This window comes from Protopterus annectens, chromosome 12.part0 (assembly GCF_019279795.1).
Source record: "Protopterus annectens isolate FY-2018-M chromosome 12.part0, PAN1.0, whole genome shotgun sequence".
Classification (NCBI taxonomy): Eukaryota; Metazoa; Chordata; order Ceratodontiformes; family Protopteridae; genus Protopterus; species Protopterus annectens.
In genome coordinates, this window is record NC_056746.1 from 1,523,779,166 (window position 1) to 1,523,796,668 (window position 17,503).

The 17,503-nt window shown below is 40.5% G+C and overlaps 1 protein-coding gene across 2 annotated transcripts in view; it reads left to right on the top strand.

The window, feature by feature from the left end:
* The window catches only part of XYLT2 (xylosyltransferase 2), a 1,085,626-nt gene that overhangs the window by 447,890 nt on the left and 620,233 nt on the right, over positions 1 to 17,503 (top strand). The window lies entirely within an intron of this gene.

Genomic DNA, 17,503 nt, shown 5'->3' on the forward strand with positions numbered 1-17,503 from the left:
GGACGTTCATCACTTTTGGCTCCAGTATCTTCAGATCCTCCTAGGACCCAAACTGTTTACCATCCTCTGGCAACTCCAAGACATTATTTCATATCACTCCATGAAAATAATGTTTTCCATGGGTTCGAGATCCTCGGAGAGAGAGTTCTCTGGATTTTTGACTTAACATCCCCCCTCTGCAGCATCTGTATGGTCCATTAGATCCTCCAGAAGTGTTATAGACATCAACTAGAATAAAGTGATGAGAGCCTTAGATAAGGCTGAGATGAATATGGAAGTCATCCCCCCCCACAATTTCCAGGGAAGAGAGAGAGCTGGTCCACCCACTCTTTCTCATCATTCCTTCCCTGGTTCCAGTGGCTGATCCTGTGGCGTCATAACTGAGGTTCTCATTGATTGTTCCTATGTCAGCATCAACTACAGTAGGGTGTTCATTAACAGCTTCTTTATCCCACTCAACTCCAAAGTCTCTGGAACAGGTGGCATTATGAAGTTTGGTGCTGATTGCCCACAGACAAATTCAACTCTATCAAGCTGGTCTAGCATGCACACATTTGTCAAACACTACACACTGGATCTCCATTCCAGATCTAGAGCAACTTTCAGTTCCACCATAACAAACTTTATCCTGCCATGGTGTCACCCAAGAATCTGTGTAGCAGAGCACTTTGTCCCTGCTGTCAAGATGCATGGAGGAGACAACATAGGATACAAAAGTTATGTATTTAGCATAATGCTAAATCCTTGTTGTCCCCTTCTATCCATCTTGGCATCCTACCCTCCTTCCCCCTTTCATATTACTGTCATATCATTTTTTTTGGAGGATCACGATGGATGAAGCTGAAAGCCTCTGTGCATAGAATACAAGCATTAATCATGGAGGTTTCCACATACTATATACTTACAGAGGCAGTGTGCTGCCATGTAACACAGAATTGTGATTTACTTGCCTGCCTGCTTACTTTATCTTTTGTTGACTGGGTTAGTCGCACTAAGCTAGTAGCCTCTTTTCAGGTGAAATCTGAGGCGATATTTGTACTCCTAGGGGAAATCTGGCCAGGACATTGGGGAACTTCCCTTACTCATCATTGTTATGAGTGGGACCCATTTTGCAGGAGCACTTCCTGTTTCTCTTCCAGGCACAGTGGTGGCCCAGAGAAACAGGGAGGCAGATGGAGAGAGGGAAGGAGATAATGGAATGGTAAGAGACGTGGAGGATAAAGCAGTTGTTGAGACTGGAGAATGTGTGCAGGATTCTGAGGGGATGTTTCAAAGAAATCCATTTGATGGAGATGTCAGCCAATGATGATTGCGTAATTACATCCCTCCATTTGGGAGGGTTGCAGGATGATTTACTTACAGAAATGGTGGTGCAGAGTCAGTGAGAAAATGAAGGAGATGTTTCCTGGGAGAACATTTTGGAGAAAATGCAAAAGGAGGAAGCAGAAACAATCCTGAAGAATAGTGGTGAGATGGAAAAAGAAAACTTGTGCAGAAAAAGTAAAAAGAGGGCAAAAGTGTAGTAGCAGAAGAAAATGAAAAGCGGAAATATGTGGTAGGGGTTCAAAGTAAAGAAGAAAATACATGGATAGTTATGAAGTGAGGGACAATTTAATGACTCCTTTGGGTGTTAAAGCACTTGAGGTAAGATGACTTATTCTTAACAGAGACACTTTGTGACATTCTATTTGAGACTGTTTTTTTTCAGAGTAAATTTTTCTTGGAGAATATGAAAGAGAGACTGTAACCCATGTAATCTTTGTGATAAAAGCATTTAACAGGGAAACAAAAAAGAAAATTAATGTACAATTTTGAACAGAGTTAGAAGGAAATTTTGAAAGGACATTTGAAAACTTTATGTAAAGAAGTACTGGATACTGCAAAAGTGTATGACAAAGGGGATTTAAAGACTGGTGACTGAGACTGTAATATTGTGTTAAAAATTAAACATATGCCAAGCATGATAAATGTGGAGGGGAATAGGGGTGTTGTAAAATACTAGGCACAGCCCAAAACATGTTTTTTGTTGTTGTGGGAAAGGACATTTGATAACTGTGATAAAAGAAAATGTTATATTTGTGAGGAAATGAGACATGGTACAAAACATTTTGAATTGAAATGTTATGAATGTAACAAAATTGGACATTTATAAATGGACTGCAAAAATGAAAGTAAGAGTAAAAAAAAGAAAGACGAAAATGAAAAAAGAGAAGAAATTTTAGAAGTAGTAGAAACAGAAGAAAAATTAGATCAGAAAAAAATAATAGAGGACATAGAAGAAGGTTTGGAAATACATGAAGAAGACATTAACTGGGAGGTAGTAAAAGAAAAAAGAATTATATTGGTAAAATGGTAAGACAGAAAAAGAAAATGTAAAGGTTTAAGTACCAAAAAAAAAGGAACTGGATGAAAAAATATATACAGCTAATGATTGGAAATTGTTGGTAATGTTTAAGGTATTTGACTCCCAAACAGATGGTACAGTGTTTGATTCGCACCTTTGAGAGGGAAGTTGGCTAGGCTTAAAATGGCCTATTAAGAAAGTTGAGCCTAGTAATTACCTATGAACTTATAAAACAATGAATCTAAGGAAAAGGGAAAATTAAAATTTTTAGAGTTCTTTTTAAAATGTGAATAGTTTAAAGATTACAGTAAGAAGAGTAGGGATTTTGAGGTGGTGTAATAGGGTCTACTTTAGATCGACGAAAAGTCAAAATGTTGAATGCTCACATGAGTGTAAATGCAGGAAATCGATGTTTATTTTTTTGGAGCGCAGTACAGTGAGGATTGGAATATTTGCCCTTTCCTCACTGTAGTGTGATTTCGGAGTTGGAATATATATTTAGCGTGGGGGGGGGGCACAGCCCCCCTCAATAGCAGATTTCAAATTTCTGCATTTACGCTCATGTGAGCATTTGACATTTTGATTTTTCGTTTATATAATATAGACCTGTGTAATACATGTGATGCAAATGTAGTTATGTTAGAGAAAACAAGATTTTTAACAAGTGATTCTTATTTCAGAACTTCACCGATGCTCAGTCACCTGTGGGAAAGAGAGATAATCTAGAATTTCGGAAATGAGATATGCTCTGCAATAGCCATATTTTGTCGAAATACAATAAAGCTATTATATGCAACTTTATCAAAAATGGAAAGGTTAACCATTGTAGATTTAAAATGGAAAAAAACAATTGTATAGAATTGTAACATTATATGCTTATGCTGTTTTTAAAGAAAGGGAAAGGTTATTTCATCAGGTTTTAGACTATGTAGTGATAAATGTGACTATTATAGTAACAAGAGTCTTTAATTGAGGCAAGCATAAAAAGAAAAGAAATTATGTAATAAAAATGTTAGAAGTTGTAAAATGTGGTAAGTTAAAACTTTGGTCCAAAAATTCATGGACATACAAAAGGGGTGTTTATAGAACTGAAATAGATTATTTTATAGTATCAAAAGGTTTAGTTATAGGAGAAGGGGAGGTAGTTAAAACAAGTTTTCCTGATTGTCTTGCAATATGGCTAGAGATAAAGGAAACAAATATATTCAAATAGGCAAAGGAGTAAAAAGGATAAATGAAAAAGCATGGAATGAAGAAGGAAGAGATTAGTAATCAGTTATGAAAAGATCATATTACTGAGAATATTTTATAAAATTCGGTTTGAAAGGTGGATGCCATTTAAGGAAAAATATAAAAAATGTATTTACAGTAACAACATTATGTGAGAAAAGTAGAGAAAGAAAAATGTAAAAGAACATAAAATGTATTGTGAGTTTTAGAACATGTTGTTGTTGGTCTTTCGGCTTTTCCCGGTTAGGGGTCGCCACAGCGGAACTCCAGTCCACTAATGATTGGCAGTAGGTTTTTACGGTGCCGAGTTGCCAGCTCGACGCCTAACCTTCAACGAAGGCATGCCCATTCACGCATGTCTTTCGGAACACCACTCGACTGCGGGGAGGGCATGCAGACTCCACACAGAAAGTACTCCCCGCACACCAGCCAAAAATCGAACAGGAGAACCTCTTGCTGTGAGGCAACAACGCTACCGCTGCACCATCATGGATAAATGACAGAATATACTTTGACAAAGAAAAAGAATTGTATGAAAGAAATCAAGAAAAAGTACAAGTTGTTGTATAAGAAAAGATATTTACAAGGAAAAAGAAGTATCGAATTACTTAAGCAAATTAGTAAAGGAAGATGGTAGTTTAATGAGAGAAGTAAAAAATGTAAAAGGAGAAACAGAAAACTCAGGAAAAGGTTATGAATAGTGTAGTACAGTATGTACAAGAAATGTTTAAAGAAAAAAGAAGGTAGTGAAAAAATCATGGAAAATAAAAAAAAAAGTTAGCAGAAAAGGATATTTCTTTAAATGAGCTAGATAAAGTAATAGGACAAATAAATATAGAGTCAGCTGCAGGACTAGATGGAATAGGGTATGAAATGCATAAAAAGTTAAGGGATTGGCAAAAAAATTGTTAAAGATTTTAATTGAATGTTTAAATGAAGGTTTTATGTATAAAGAATTATGTAGTGGAATATTAAAATTCATGTTGAAGAAGGAAAGTAGATAATTAAAGTGAGACCAATAGCATTGAATAATGATGTTTATAAGATTTTTATGAAAGTAATACAAAAGGAATTTGAAACTAAATAGGAAATATTATGGATGATAGTATATACAGTGTAAAGAGGAAGAGTTGTCAAATTGTTAAGGTTAGAGGAACTATGGATAATATTATGAACAGAAAAGAAGTGAAAATCTTGATAGGAGATCTTAATAAGGCATTTGATACAGTTGGACATGAAATCTTTTGGGTAATAATGAAAGAATATATGTGTGTGAAAGTTAGGAAATTACGTATGTCTGTGTATAACAATAATAAACTAAAATACCCGTAAATGGCTGGTTAAGCCAAGAGGTAGAGTGGTGTAAGACAGGGATGTGTAATGAGTCGTATACTCTTTGCATTAGTTATGAGTGATAGTATGTGAAATAAATTACAAAATGAAGGATGTGGGGTATGTAATACCTGAAGGGTTGAGAATTCCAGATGTTCGTGTTTCACTGCTGCAGTCATTACACTTGGGGTATCCTGCCATCAGGCGGTCCCGCAGTCGGTCAGAGTCCCAAAGTCTTGGTCCGGCGTCGGTTGCTGTCGCTTCTTCCCTGACGTCAGTGCGCCAGGGGTATACAAGATGCAGCCGACGCCATTTTCTCCAGTCTTTCTTGCCTCGCGGTGCCCGAAGCAAAAGCAGTTCGCAAGTGCCGGTCGGCCGACTCCTGAGATTTTCAATTCGAATTTCAGAACCAAAGTCTTCTATAAAGCTAAGTACCCCGTTGGGGAAACTTTTTCTTGCCTCAGACCGATGTCAGTAAAAGTTAATTGTATTTCTTGTGGGAAGCAAATACCTCATAAGGATTTTCATTCTTACTGTATCCCATGCCTAGGCCCAGACCACGACGTCACTAGTTGTCGGTTTTGTGCTAGATTTAACAAGCACACTATTAAATGTTGGTTTGATTTTGCCCGACATTATTTTGGCAGAAAGTTCAATTATACCATGCCGTAGGAAGAACCGACGACCGGGATACACAAAAAGTGCAAAGACAAGGACAGGCATCTGAGGTCCAAAACTGACGACGAATCCTCTTCTAGGCCAGTCGCCAGTTCTCCAGTTTTCAGTGAGGCGCCTTTGCAGCCTCTGACGACCGCTACATCAGAACCACAGGCCGCATCCGACTCCCACGTGGAGATGGCTGGGCCTCTAGATACTCAAGATTTAGGGCCTACCGAAACTAACCCTTCAGAGGGATCTGGAGCCGCTGAGCAGGCCTCGGTTTCAGAGGGTGTATTCAGACCGTCTCAACTCACTATCAAATCTACTACCAAGTCTAAAACCTCTTTAAAGACAAAGAAGCAAGTACAGCATTCACCAGGACAGGTTTCCATGCCTAAGAAACAGATGCTCAAAATGGCTGAAGACTTAATTACTCTGATCAGGGGTTCCCATCCCCCTCCTGATAAAAGGCCTAGGCAGGATGCAGACTATGATTCCTCTGACCAGGTTTCCATTTCTTCGGATTCCTCTTCAGATCAGGGATACTCTATACTCCCCTATGAGGATTCTGATGCTGAAGAATCAGTTCCTTCAGCCTCTCCTCCAGAGGACTACTCCTTTGGGGAAACTTTACATACCATGAGGGAGCATTTCCATTGGGAGGGCTAGGATTACTCAGAATCCAAGAAAAGGCTCAGAGAGTCAAACCAGACAGATACTACAGAGTCCCAGACTCTCACAAATTTCTTTACAAAAGCTCTGCTGCTGACCCAGAAACTATTTCTCAGAGTCCCAAAGGGGTAAAGGCTTCCACAGCTAAAAATCCAGTTTCCTCTGACAGGGATTCTAGAGCATTAGACAGATGGGGGGGAAGAAAGTTTACACTTCTGCAACTTTAGCAATGAAGGCTTTAAATTGCCAGTTCCACATGCTTAAATGTCAACAATATTTAATGCCTCAATTAAAACAAAAAATGCTTCCAAATTCAGAACATCCTGACTGTAAGGAAATGCAGGATTTATTGCATGCAGCTGAACAAGTGGGAAAACATACTTTGCAATGTGGTTTTGATTCACTAGAGGCTTCTTGTAGAGCAGCAGTTACAGGGTCTGTAATTCGAAGGCATGCTTGGTTAAAAGAACAAGGTTTACCTGATCATGTTAAAGTAAAATTATTGGATGCACCTTTGCAGCAGGATGTTTTATTTGGAGTTAAAGCAGAAGAGATATTAAAGAAAATGGAGGATAAGGCTAAATCTATGCAAACAGTGAAGGATTTCTTACAGGTTCAGCCTTTTCGATTTAGCAGAAATTGGCCTACAAAGAATTGGTCCTTTCCAGTTTCAGAGAGACCACAAAGGGGGGCAGATACAGACATCCAAGAGGCAGAGCTCAGCCCCAAGGTTCTTACAGACCTCGACAATGGGGTGCATCAACCCAAAAAGGAGGGGAAGACAGGCCACAACCTTATAGGAAGCAATCCCAATGACTTCCCCTCTTCAGCTGCCAAGCACTTTCCACTTGGCAGCCCCCTTGGGGGGAAAACTAGCACTTTTTTCTCACAATTGGCATATGATCACCCAGGACAAATGGGTTCTGAATTTTGTGTCCCAAGGTTACAGGTTCCACTTTCACACTTTACCAAGGCTAAAAGGAATGTCAAACCTGCCACAGAATCAATGGGCAGAGGCTCAAAAACAAATTATAGCCCTCATGGAAATGAGAGCTATTCAAAGGGTACGACCACAGGAGCAAGGACAATGATTTTACTCAAGACTCTTTCTGGTCCCCAGAAAGGGCAAAGCCTGGAGACCCACTCTGGACCTTTCTTCTCTAAATACTTACCTGGATGTTCCAAAATTCAAAATGTTGACACTACAGCAGCTTCTTCCCATGCTGGGCAAGAAGGTTTGGCTTGTAACTTTGGACCTCAAGGAGGCATACCTGCATGTCCCTATCAGACAGACTTGCAGAAAATACCTCAGACTCTTAGCTGGTTCAATGCATTACCAATTCTCTGCACTGCCCTTTGGCTTATCTACTGCACCCAGGGTCTTCACAAAATGCCTGGCACCAGTAATTGCATTTTGCAGACAAAAGGGAATTCAAATATACCCATACTTGGACGACTGCCTTATTCAAGCAGAAAGCAAGGACATTCTTCTAAAGCATCTGGCGTTTGTAAAAAACTTGCTAATTTGCCTAGGGTACACAGTAAATGAAAAGAAGTCAAAACTAGTGCCCTCACAAGAGATAATATTCCTGGGTGCCAGCTTAAATACAACGGCCCAGATGGCTTATCTCACGCCAGACAAGCAAGGACAACTGACTCAATATTTTCAATTGATGGCAACAAAAACCCAACTCCCTGCAAGAAAAATTCTGCAGGCTTTGGGGTTTATGGCATCTTGCATACTACTAATTCCATATGCCGGACTGCATATGAGGAAATTACAATGGTGCCTAAAGAATGTTTGGTCTCAACACTGTCACAATCTGGAAACAATAATACCACTCATTCCCTGCCTACAACAGGAGTTTCGATGGTGGGCACAGGCATATCACCTCAACAAGAGACAACCTTTCACTCAGCCCTCAGCCAGTCAAACACTGACAACAGATGCTTCGGATTACACCTGGAGAGCACACATGGCAGGAAAATGTATTCAGGGCAAGTGGACCGCAGAACAAAGGCATCTTCACATCAATCAAAAAGAGATGCTAGCTGTACAAAATGCCCTAACAGCATTCAAGAACTTTCTACATCCAGGACAACTACTACTAAAGACCGACAACACCACAGTGATGTACATAAACAAGCAAGGGGGCACTCATTCATACCCCCTCTGCAGACAAGCCATGACCTTGTGGAATACAGCTCTAACCTTTCAAGTTCATCTGCAAGCACAATTCCTGCCAGGAGAGAGAAATACTCTGGCAGATGACTTAAGCAGAAACATCATGGATCCGCACGAGTGGAAATTAAATCCACAAATATTCAGCATAACACAAAAATGGTGGAGCGCGGACATAGATCTGTTTGCCTCCCCACTGAATTGCCAGCTACAGAAATTCTGCACAAAAACTTACCACACACAAGCATGGAAAGTGGATGCTCTCTCTTATACAAGTATATGCTTTTCCACCTCTGCCTCTCCTTTCAAAGGTACTCCTAAAAGCCAGACAAGAAAAGCCAAAAATGATCCTGATTGCCCCAGACTGGCCACGCCAGCACTGGTATCCAATTTTAAAGAACTTAGCACAGGGCCCTCCATGGATTTTACTTCAAGTTCCGCACCTTCTGACTCAGCAAAACAATCCGATACTTCACAGCCAGCTCAAAACATTAAACCTGGCTGCATGGCAGATTACTTAATAAAGCAGACTACACCTCTCACTAAAGCTGTGATGGATGTTATTTTGGAGGCCAGGAGGCTTAGCACCAGGAAAACCTACTCAGAAAAGTGGAAGAGATTCTGTGCCTGGAACCAGACTCAAGGCCTTGACCCTCTTGTCCCTAATATTCCTCAGATACTACAATGTTTGACTGAGATGCTGGACAAAGGCCCATCTTTTTCATCCATTAAAATCCACGCCTCTGCCATCTCTGCTCATTACAACACAGATCCACCAATTTTCTCGCATCCTTTGCTAAAACAGTACATCAGAGGGGCTAAAAACATAAGACCACCCCGTAGAGCACCAACTCCAACTTGGGACGTCAACTTTGTCTTGGAGAAATTAACTTTACATCCTTTTGAACCAACAAATTCAGCAGAATTAAAATATGTCTCATGGAAAACTGCTCTGTTTTTGGCAATAACTTCAGCACAAAGAGTTTCAGAGTTACAGGCGCTAATGGCAGTGGAACCTTTCATCATTTTCATCAAGACAGGGTGTCTTTAAGAACAAACCCTACTTTTATGCCAAAGGTGGTATCAAGTGTGGCCCTAAACCAAACTATTCACTTGCCAACATTTTATTCAAATCCCCAGAATAAAGGGGAGAGACTTCTGCATACATTGGACATACACAGACAGCTACTCTACTATTTGGACAAAACAAAAGCCTTCAGAAAAACTGAGCAATTGTTTGTAGCATATGCTGCAGGATCACAGGGAAAAGCTATTTCAAAACAGACCATTTCTAAATGGATAGGGCACTGCATAGGTTTCTGCTACACACAACATGGAAAAACTGTACCTAGCAACATCAGGTCTCATTCCACCAGAGCTACAGCCACTTCAGCTGCCTACCTCGGAGGAGTACCTACCAAGGATATTTTGGAAGCAGCAACTTGGAGTTCAGTACATACCTTTACCAAGCATTACCACCTGCCTCTTTACTCTAAATCCAGAGCTGGCTTTGCCACTGCAGTGCTGCAGGGCCTTATAGCCACTCCAAATGCTTTTTAGCACCAGCCTCTCAATCTTAGCTTTGGGATTCTACCCAAGTGTAATGACTGCAGCAGTGAAACACGATGAACATAGTGCAGTTTTGTACCTACCATAAATGTAGATGTTAGAGTGTCTTCACTGCTGCAGTCCAGGTTACCCACCCTCCATCCCCACTTTCTTACCTGGGACTTATCTGTATCTTATTACCTATATAACCTATTTGGTGTATTTGCTTGTAACTGAAGGGATTGGTTTTCATTTTTTATGTATCTGTTATTAGCAATGTATATTGCCTTCCTATTTGGGGGCAACTGACATCTGGACCAAGAAAAACTGAAGAAAATGGCGTCGGCTGCATCTTATATACCCCTGGCGCACTGACGTCAGGGAGGAAGCGACAGCAACTGACCCCGGACCAAGACTTTGGAACTCTGGCCGACTGCGGGACCGCCTGACGGCAGGATAACCCCAAGTGTAATGACTGCAGCAATGAAGACACTCGAACATCTACATTTATGGTAGGTACAAAACTGTACTTTCTGTGAACATATGCAGATGACATTATAACAACTGTAGAAACAAAATTTAGATTTAAGTAATTTGCACAAATTGGTGTCTAAAGGGGATAGTGATGACTTTAGAGTGAAAAGTAAAGGTTTAGGTGATATAGTAAAGGTAGTGGGTATGTATGTATGTAGGAATGAAATTTCTGTGTTAAGTGTAAAATTCAGTAATAAAGATTGTAAGTAGAATTCAATGGGAAAAACAATAGAAGTAAAACCTTCCTTTTCTGTAGAACATAATTATCATTCAGAAAATAGGTCTATTTGATAAATTCGGTATTAAAGGGAAATAGCATACTTAGCAAGTGTATTTTTATTGCCAACAGTATTTGAAAAGGCATTCTTGCAGATATTTTTTTCCATTTATATGGGGTTCTAGATTAAACACAGCAGAAAGGGGTTTTGTATGTGAATAAAGAGGAAGGAGGTATGTACTGCTTCATTAATTTGTACAAAGTGTTAAAAGTGGATAAAAGAAAAAGTTGAGAGATTAGTAGTAAAATTTTATAAATGTAATTGTGATGAATTTGGGAGTATGGTAAAAAGGAGTAGAAGAAAGTGTATAAACGAAGAAATAAAATGTTTACTAGAAAAAATATTTTTGTGGAAAATAATTGATATAGAAGAAGATATAAAACTATGGTATAAAAATGTAATGATAAAACATTACCATGTAAAGCCATGAAAAATCTAACAAATGAAAAAATAAAATACAAAAGTAAGAAGCAAATGGTGTAATCAGAAAATAGAATGTCAAGATGTTTTTGTGGAGACTTGTAATGAATAAATTGCCAGTAAAAGGCACTATGCCAAACAGAAAGAAAAGTGATAGAATTTGTGTACATTGTCAAGTAAAAGCACCTATTGGAATATGTTTTTGAAATGTAAATGAGTAAAAAAGTTATTAAGAACATTATATAAAGATTTTTTGAAGATATAGAAATATAGAAAATAAACATGGGTATGATTAAACATGGATATTGTAAGAACAGAAGTAAAGAATACGTTAAAAGAATTTATATTTTATAGAATGAAGGAATGAACAAAATTATGTTTAATAGTAAATGGATTTTAGCAAGAGTATTAATTAAAATCAGGTGGTGGTTATGGAAAAAGGAATGGGGTGTAATAGGGATAACAATTTATTGGGATTGTAAAGGAAATTATGAATATGTATAAACAGATGTGTATAAATATTTGTATATTTGTAAGTAGTTGTTGTTGTTGTGTCTTTCGGCTTTTCCCGGTTAGGGATTGCCACAGCGGAACTCCGGTCCGCTAATGATTGGCAGTAGATTTTTACGTGCTGGCTTGCTGGGCCTAATGCACAACCTTCAACGAAGGAACACCCATTCACGCATGTCGCCACACAGAAGACGCTGTAACTGAGAATCGAACGGACAACGTCTAACTGTGAGGCGACAATGCTACCGCAGCACCACCACCGCGGTATTTGTAAGTATTTGTAAATATGTAAATATTTTGTAAATTGAAGTTATGAATAAAGGACCTCTACTGTCTTTATAGGTGCAGTGGGATCTTTTACATCTACCTGAACTACTCCCAACTCAAGCAGATGGGACCTCAGTATAACATCTCATTCAAAGAACAGGATGCTTTGAAATCCTAGGATTAAAATGGCATTTTTGAGTAGGAGTATTTGCACACGTGTAAGGTGAATTTGCGAATTGCAACTCTTCACCTATATGTAAATATGAGAGGTGAGAACGAGCAGCACTGTTTTTTGATGCTGTCAGGCCAGCATAGAAAAAACAAGTATAATTTTGCAGAGTTTAATCTGTGTAAACTGAGCTTTGAAGAATCCAGATATGTGCAAAACTGGCACACTTTTGTATATGTTGCACATGTTCATAAAGTGACAAATACTTTTGTATATTTTTCTGCAGTTGGCAGTGAATGGAGAGATGTGCTACCATCTCAGGAACTTTCCTCAAGAGCTTGTACTGGTTATGGCTCAGTGCAGGTGGCCAGCAGTGTATCAAAAAGTTATAGGCTTTTACTTCACTGTGGAGATGTTCTTGTATTGACACCCTGTTTTGGCTTTTAGAAGTAAGGAAAGGGGAAAGAGATAGGAAGGCATTAAGAGGGTTGTGCAAGGAAAGAATGGGTCTTTTTTGTTGGGACTGAACTCCTTTTCTCAGTATGTGTAAGGGAAGATGAAGAAAGAGAGATTGTGTAGGTGAGAGAGTTTGGAAAGCATTAATGGCATTAACACAGTCATAAAAGACAGGAACAATGTGCCGTGCTCGCAGATGGAAGGGGAGACACAGACTGAAGGTGGACTAGACACAAAGGTGATGGTGACAGGGCCCCTACAGCCACTTTCATCCCAGTCTGGAGAGCCTCAGTGTTCCCTACGGTGATGATCCTGAGCTGGAGACCCCCAGTGGTATGGAGTTCAAGATCTTTGGTGGTCAGTTCCAGCTGAGGCAATAAATCTTACACCCACTGAAAGAGACTTTGGTATGGGCCCCATTGCCACTCCACAAACCTCTCTACTGCAGCCTCCACCAGGCCTGGAAGCTCAGGATGCTAGCTTTCCAGTCTGCCATGCTGTTGTGTGCCCGCAAGGGTGCAGCCACCACTCCCACACTGGTGATGATCTCTCCCTCACCTAGCTCGACTGCAGTTAGGGTGGCCCAGGCTTTACTGGGTCAGCAGAAGGAGAAAGAAGAAAAGGATACAAAAGAAATCATAAGTATTGCATTGCAAATGCTTTTATTTCACAGAGAAAATTAAAATAGCAATTTTGTTCAGTACATTTAAACTGACAGTAATTAAATTTATAGTAATCATCATAACAACGTCAACTGATACATACCCGAGTGCTAAGTGATATGTTTGCACTTCCACATTTTATATGTTTTGTAATACTGGATCATGACTGAAGAACTGTATGCATTTCTAGAGTACTTAATTGAGTTCACCAAGTATACGAGAAATAATGATGAGATGACAGTGCCATAACCATCAGTAAGGAAGCATTCAGTTTTCCTGACTACTTTTTTTGGTCTTGCTATGAAGTTTATAAATGTATGCATTCTTTTTTATCATTTATTTTTGGTAATGATGCATCATATTCATGAGGACAGGGAACCTGCCGTACCTGCTTCCTCAGTTAAAGCCTGTGGTTATCTCTGATCTCATCAGGATTTCTGGAAATGTGAAAAAAAAAGGAAGAGATTAACGAGAATGATATTATATCATTGACTGTCTGTGCATAACGAGAATGATATTATATCATTGACTGTGCATAATGAGAATGATATTATATCATTGACTGTCTGTGCATAATGAGAATGATATTATATCATTGACTGTCTGTGCATAACGAGAATGATATTATATCATTGACTGTCTGTGCATAACGAGAATATTATACCATTGACTGTCTGTGCATAACGAGAATGATATTATATCATTGACTGTGCATAACGAGAATATTATACCATTGACTGTCTGTGCATAACGAGAATGATATGATATCATTGACTGTCTGTGCATAACGAGAATGATATTATATCATTGACTGTGCATAACGAGAATGATATTATATCATTGACTGTCTGTGCATAACGAGAATGATATTATATCATTGACTGTCTGTGCATAACGAGAATGATATTATATCATTGACTGTCTGTGCAGTGTAAACATTGTTAATTACAGCTCTTATACTGTCATCTAATTTGTGTTGCATTGAATGCAGAACTGGAAGTGTTGCCTATTCCCCCATGCCTTCCTGTATTAGTAAGTCAAACATATAACCCTGAAACTCTAAGTAAGCTGGCCTAGTATAGAAAATAGGAGAAATTAATCATGTTTCTTGTCTTAGGTTCATAGGTTCATAGGTTTATACTAGGCTATCTGCCCTAAGGCATTTATAAGCCTAGCCCAAATTTTTGTGGCTTACGCCACCCCTTATATGAAAAAATACTGTGCCCATTAGTTTGTTGTGCCTCTGTCCAGCAGTGACACAGATATGATTCCCGGGGTAAACCTACGATCTCCCATCCACAGGTCTAGATTTCTCTTGAACAGAGTCAGCGAGGTGCTCTGCCTCACATGGACCGGGATTTTATTCCACAGCATAGGGAGTCTTAATCTATCCCTCCAGCACATCCTATTTATATCTGTGCTAAGGTTTAAGTCACTTGCTCTAGTGGTTTTGGTGGATTTGGATTTTTTGAGGTGGAGCATGTCCATTAATTCCGGGTTGGACATGGCCTTGTATGTCAGGCACATGTCACCTCTGAGCAGACGGTATGCGACTGAATAGAGCTGGAGTTTCTTCAATCTGGCAGCATATGACAGATTTTGGAGTCCCTTTATCCTTTTGGTGAGGAACTTTTGGGGTCTCTCCAATTGCTGCAGATGTCGGGTGAGATACATCCCGAATGGGGCATTGTACTCGATCATTGGTCTGATAAGTGAAGAGTACAGGGGAACAATGACCTCACTAGATCTGGATGTGAATCCCTTCATGATCAGGTGGGCAATGTAGAAGGTCTTTCTAACCACTTTAGCAATGTGAGTGTCAAAAGAAAGGCCACTGTCAACCTGGGTCCCCAGGTCCCTGATAACCTCTTCTGTGCTTAGTGGATTGCCACCTATATGGTAGCTTGGGGTTACCTTGTTTTTCCCGAAGGGTATGACTATACATTTTTGGCGTTTAACTTCAGGCCATGGCTCTGGCACCAACTATCTGTTTCCGTGAGTCCCTTCTGAAGGATATCCGTGTCCGATGCACTTTCCACTATGGCGCCCAGTTTGCAGTCGTCTGCAAACTTTGTCAGCCAAAGTCCTCCCATGTTGGCCTGTACTTCTGAGAAGTAGATGCCAAACAATAGGGGGCCAAGGACCGAGCCCTGTGGGACACCACCTGTGACCGGCTTGGAGTCTGACACAGCGCCAGCAACTCTAACCCTGTGGGTTCTGTCCTTAAGCCAGTTTGCAACCCATCTTGTGACATATGGGTTTACATTTAAGCTGGTAAGTTTTTCTACAATACCCGCGTGGGGTATTGTGTCGAAAGCCTTTGCAAGGTCAAGGTAGGCTGTATGGACTGCCTTTCCCTCATCAATGGCCTTGGTGACTGTTTCGAAGTTGACCAAGTTCAAAAGGCATGATCTTCCCTTGACAAAGCCAAACTGGGTCGGGTCCAATGTCTGCAAGTCCCCTATATCTTTGTTTATGAGCTCCATTATGATCCTCTCCATAGCTTTGCAGACTAGACTTGTTAAGCTTATGGGGCGGTAATTACCAGGGTCCGTGAGGCCGCCTTTGTGGAGTGGGACCACAGTTGCCGCGCCCTCCTTGGGCATGTATCCTGTGGTAAGGCTGAGATTAAACAGCTGCCTTATGTGGGTTTAATTCCTCATTTAGCTCAGGTAGCACACAGCCGGGGACACCATCCGTCCCATTGATGCTGTGTTTTTAGCTTTAGAGAGAGCAGCTTTCACCTGCGCATTTGAGATGTCCGGGAGGCTACACTCGGCTGGGATAGTTATCTCTCCTTTAGGGGAGAGGGGTGAAGTTTGCACTGAACCTGTCTGCCAGTATGTTGGCAATGTCTGTGGGTTCAGTGATTTTGTATCATTTTGGACTAATTCTGAGCATATCTGGGAGTTTCCACCCAGGTTCCTAACATAGCTGAAAAAGGCCTTATGATTGTCCTTTGAATCCATGGCAATTTTTCTCTCAAAATTGGCCTTAGTTGATTTTATGAGTGCTCGTATTTTTTACTAATAATGATCAGGGGTGACTTCCCTTTTATGGATTTTGTTCTATCATGTAATAGCTTTCTCCTCTTATTGTAAAGTTTGTTAATGGCTGGGGTCCACCAGACTGGACGCTTGCCCTTTGTGGAAAGAGTCTTGGTTTTATTTGGGATTGCCTGATCCATGCAGTCCTGGAGGTGTTCATAGAAGGCATTTGTAAGGGCTTCCGCAGCTTGGGTTGTGGTTTCCTCTGGCTCAGGGGCCTTGAAGGATACCACACCAGTCTTGAGTAGTGTGAAGTTTGCTTTAGAGAAGTTCTTCACTATGGTCTTTTTGTTTGGGGTGGGGGCGGATGTGGATTTCCAGTGAGATTAGTTTATGATCAGATCTCACCAATGAGGGATATACTTCCGTGTGGAGCATTTTGTCCCCATGTTTGTGACAATGAGATCTAGTATATTTTCTCCTCTTGTGGGAACAGTGACTAGCTGTTCCATGGCATTTGAATTTATGAACTCCAGGAACCGTTGGGCTAGAAAGTTAGGGCTTGAGTAATGTTCCCAGTCTATATTCGGGTAGTTGAAGTCACCCAATATGATGGTGTTTGGAGATACATTTATACCCTCCAGTGTCTTCAGGAAGGCTGTGTGGGGTTCCTGAGTTTGAGAGGGTGGCCTGTAGCATGCTACAATTTGTAGAGCAGTTTTGCCTATGGTTAGTTGCACCTGGATGGTTTCCGGCTTGGTGTTGCCACCAACCTGGAGGTGTGGGTATCCTTTATGAATATGGATACACCCTCCTTTTGTGGTGTGGTCCGGGTTTTGGGGCCGGAACGCATGATATGAGGTAAAACCTAATAGTGCCGGGTGCTCTCAGGAGCCTTGAACCAGGTTTCAGTTACAGCACAGACATCGATGTTCTCCATACTGAGAAGGGCCTCGAGTGCATGCATTTTGAGATTTAGACTTCTGGCATTGAGCAGCATTACCCTCAGTTTCTACCCATTTTGTTTTCTAGGGTGGTAGGTTTAGAATTTGAGCCTTGCCTAAAAAGGCACTATGGGGTGGCAAGAGCCTTAGCCAATATCCGAATCCCAGGGTGACAGGTGCAAGCCGTCCCTTGCTGAGCAGCGTGGCTTGTCAAGCATGTCATCCCAGGCAGACAGACACTGGATCCCCTTTGAATGACACCAGACATTAAGCCAATTGTTAAAGCTGATCATCTTGTCTCTATATTG